Source organism: Centruroides vittatus, unplaced genomic scaffold, assembly GCF_030686945.1.
Source record: "Centruroides vittatus isolate TY-2023 unplaced genomic scaffold, ASM3068694v2 contig_6, whole genome shotgun sequence".
Classification (NCBI taxonomy): Eukaryota; Metazoa; Arthropoda; class Arachnida; order Scorpiones; family Buthidae; genus Centruroides; species Centruroides vittatus.
Genome location: NW_027122364.1, coordinates 15,229 through 20,304, shown reverse-complemented (window position 1 = coordinate 20,304; position 5,076 = coordinate 15,229).

The window sequence follows — 5,076 nt, the reverse complement described above, 5'->3', positions numbered from 1 at the left end:
TCGGCTTCTATTATACTATTTTAGATGCGGTTTTTTGCGTTTTTAATTGCGTTTTAATAGGTTACGTCAACAGAATATACACTAAAAAGGGATTTTTCGATAATCTCTTGCGGGGGAGAGGGACAGGATTAAGGCTTACCGTGAAAAACTTGGCTTCTATTATACTATTTTAGATGCGGTTTTTTGCGTTTTTAATTGCGTTTTAATAGGTTACGTCAACAGAATATACACTAAAAATGGATTTTTCGATATTTCCCTGCGGCGGAGAGGGACAGGATTAAGGCTTACCGTGAAAAACTTGGCTTCTATTATACTATTTTAGATGCGGTTTTTTGCGTTTTTAATTACGTTTTAATAGGTTACGTCAACAGAATATACACTAAAAATAAATTTTTCGATATTTCCCTGCGGGGGAGAGGGACAGGATTAAGGCTTACCGTGAAGAACTCGACTTTTATTATACTATTTTAGATGCGTGTTTGATTGCGTTTTAATAGGGTACGTCAAGAGAATGTACACTAAGAAGGGATTTTTTGAAATTCCCCCCACGGGGGAGGCGTTATACATTTATAATAGATACATTTTGAGCCACAGCAACGCGTGACCGGGTCTGCTAGTAATTTATAAAAATTAAAATTATAAATATGTTTACAAAATAATTGACGATATCTGTTCGCAATAGTATTGTAAAACACACTGTACTTATAGTTTAGCATTTCTGATAAATTTTAATAAATATTTGAATTTTCGTATATTTTATATATAAAAATCGAAGAAAAAAACATAAATTTGTAAAACTTAATAAAAAAAATATCTGCAACTTCATAACGCATATAAGTATGAGAATCCATCAAAAAAAGATAGTTAATAATAATTAAAATCGAGAAAAAAAAATAAAACTTTCAAGGTAAGGTAATTTCTGTGGTAAAATGTGAGGTAAGCGATCACATGACGCCCGTCTCCCCATCTTCTGTAACTAAAACGGTCGAGGTTGAAATAAAAGCCTAATCACCAGTAGAACTAAAATCAAACATCGGCGCGTGTCTAGAGCAATAAACTTGAACGGGAGCGACAATGAAACACGACACTTTGTAATTTATGCTAATTACCTTCTAATATTAAAAAATTAAAAACATCAATAAATTATGATGAAATTAAAACTTTTTTGACTGAATTCGATTACAAACATATTAATAAACTGGATTAAATTAAAAATACCCGTTTTTCGATGTTAAATTTTTATTAATTAATTTTTTAAATTGGTGCCGAATTGACCGAGCGCGCATGATTTCGATTTGACTGAGCGCGCGCGTGACGACGGGTTAAAAGTGCCTCAATAAAACCATATTTAAAATATTCGACATTATATCGTCTACATTTTTTCTTTGAATTCGATATGGGTCTAGCTGCAAAAATAAAAACAATAAAAAAATCTGCTGTGGCTCTGGCCCCCACAGGACCAACCTTCGCCATATTAAATAAATTTTAAACTTAAATTTATGTAAGTTAAACGTTTTATGAATATTTTACAACAGAAAAAGTTTTGTAAAAAATTATTTAAATTTATATAAATTTAAATTTTAAAAGATTATTTTAAATTACGTTACTAACGTCGGTGGGTAAAAATAATAATAAACAAATAATAATACTAAATATGTACTGTACAGTACATTTAAAACGAACGTTGATTTCATTCAACAATATTGCATAGAAATTTTAGCAAATCGTATGAATTTTACAAGTGCAAATATGATTTTTTCATGTTGATAATTTACTGATTTATTTATTTTTGTAAAGACAATCGAGTACTTCAATGTCATAATGATTACGAGATAAAATTCTCTTTAAATAATTTTTATTGTTTTCCTTGTTCCTTCGAATAAAAATATTTTAAATACTTTTTCCTCCACACACTTCACGGATGGCACGATTAATAAGTAAAAGTTATATTGAGTTGAAGAGAAAGGTGTTGCATATTTTTAACAGTTGTCGTAACTCAACATAAATGTGTGATTTAATTATAACGGTTGTGAATTTTAACACATTGTTGATAATTTGAGATTATATTCTTTCTTCGGAAACTTATTTTAAGTCTTAAATTTCGCGCGCAGTTCAAACTTCGAAAAATTTTTTGTCGAAATTTTGTATGGGTTTTGTATGGGAAAATTTGTATGTTTATATTGTCGAAGTGTATGGGTTCAGGTGAACTAAATAAAAAACGTTATTTTTGATCTGTAAGACTAAATATCTGCATCCGTATTTTCAAGTATAATAAGTCTGTTAATATACAAAAAGTACTAGTATACAAAATAAATTTTAAATTACGATAGAAAGGACACAAAGGCATAATAATTAAATTGTGTTGACCTTGATTCACTAAAAACCCACTGCCTCCCGCGAAACTCAATACTTCCTGTTGTTACATTATAGGAGATAATTTAGAAGCAATTGGTTCTAAGACGATTTCTTATAAACGATCTCTTATAAACAAAGATGTGGTTGACTTATTTTTATTTTGAATGAATTACTGCTACTATTTTTCCTAGAGTAAAAAAATCACAGGTTTTTTTTTAAATCCTTATCTGAGTTTATTACTTAGGTGTTTACGGAAATGTCATAAACAGATTACTATGGAGGTGTTCGATTAGTTCGTAAGTCATGTTTTGTTTTTATTTCTATTTTATAAATAAGTAAACAGTAATTCAATTCTTTTATTTACAGATAAACATAAAAAATAATTTAAAATGTGACAAAAAATTATATACAAGAAAAACATATAATAATAATTAACAGAACAATAATACACAATAATTCAAAAATATAAAATAGTAGAAAAATGAAAATAATGCCAAAAAATATATATATGTTCTGGACAAAGTGATTAATCAGGTATTATTCATAATGACCGGACATTATAAATAATGATCAAAAAGGGCGCGCAGTGTGATAAATATTGATTCATTTATCAAATTGACTGGTCATTATGAATATTGCTACCACCTAGTCGGGCAAAGTGATAATAATACGTTGAGGAGTGATCATCCGACATGCGCTAGCCAATCGGCACTCGGTTGCGTGTGTGTATCATGTTTAGTACCGAATTTTAAATTTGATTTAAAAAACTCCACTTATTTCATTTAGAAATATTTATTTTTTTGTGAATTATTTTATAGTACTATTAACTGATATTCTTCCGGTAAGTTAGAAGTAACTTCCATTTTTGACTCTCACTTTTTCTATCATTAACAAATACGCTGATTTTGTAAAAATTTAATCGTTTTCACCTTTTTCTGCTATTAACGCGTTTAATCGGTTGTTCCTTAATGATTCCTCCATGATCGTTACTTTTGTCAAAGAAAAAAAATTAACTACTGGTCACGTAAATTTAAAATTCGATACTAAATGCAGTACGCATGCGCAACTAAGATGTAAATTCTGATTGGCTAGCGTATGTCGGATGATCACTCCTCAACGTATTATTATCACTTTGCCCGACTAGGTGGTAGCAATATTCATAATGACCGGTCATTTTGATAAATTTTTGAAATTTATTACAATGCCCGATTTTGTTGGTCATTATTCATAATGCCCGTATTAATCACTTTGTCCCTAACATATACAAGTGCTCTACACATAATTTTCTCTGGTATAAAAATCTTCGAAACGTTGCGTGGGGCATAGGGCAATGTAACATTGTTTAGTTATTTCAGAGGAAATACAAATAATACGGAGTAAATTACTTTCTTACTTCAGTCAGATTTTCTAAAATAATTTTTTAAATGAATTAATGAAATATTTTTAGTAAATTAATTTCACGTTCACACTTGATTAATACAATATATAACGTACTAAAACTGTATCTAACTTAATGTAAAATCCCTTTCCAAGCGGTTATACGCCTTTAGGCGTATGTCACGTGACTTGCCGTTAATTCGTGATGCGGCATACGCCTTTCGGCGTAATTAATCAAAAAGTTCGATTATTTTGCGTTATATTCGATTTTCCAGCGATCTTAGCTTTGATTCGTTCTTCTGTTGGTCGATTGACTTTGTTTAAGCCAAAAAGTGTTTCGTGACCACCCTGAGCCATAAATATTTCGGTAAAATAGATCTCCTACCATTCTACAGCAAATCTTCCCAGTTAACTACACAGTTGACTGAAAACAATTAAAGGGAAACTCCTTCTACAGTTTTATTGGTTATCTTCTGTGTTTGTTGACATTACTTTAACTAATCACAGACTTGTGAAAGGAAAGTTTGCCGCAAAAAGTCCCGTCTTCAAGCTTCCAAGTAAAATGTAAACAATCGCAATAAATCCGCTTTTTAAATCGTTTTTTTAGCATTAATTAACTAATTTAATGTACTTAGACATTAAATTAGATAATTCTACAATATTTCGGCTAATAAATATGTTTTTAAAACTATCTAGCAATAAATATTTCCAGGAAACTCCACCTCCCTATAGTAAATCTATGGAAGATCTTGCTGTTAATTGGCTTTAAAAATTTTGTTTCTACGCCTATTACGCTCTAATTGGTAATTTATATTACGACTGAATCAACTTCAACGAATGAGAGTTTTTATTAAAACCATTTGGTCGGGATTTTCCCACGAAGAACCAATCCACGTGATTAAAGTCAGAATGTAAAAAACGTTAAAAGATAGCTATATTTCATCATTTTAGAGGCGTAATTCTACTAGTTTTCATGTTATTTGACTCTATTTAGACAAGAAGATTTCTTATCAAATTTTTCAGATTTCTATCTGAAAAATTTACCGAAAAACTCATTACCTCCGGATATTGCGTGATTGCAGGAAAAAATTAACTAATCGCTTATTTTAGTGTATTATTGAATAAAGCCTTGAAAAAATATTAAAAAAGTGTCAAATATTCACTATTTTAAGCAGAAATATATGATGATAAACTTTAACGTGTTGCTTTACGATAACAATCGACTCCTCTCCCAGCTAAGTAATTAGAGACATAGTGTAAATAATGGCAATAACTTCTCCCCGCTCTAGCTAGAGAGCTGCGGTTTCTTTTATTTAAAAGAAGACAGATGTATCTAACTAACAA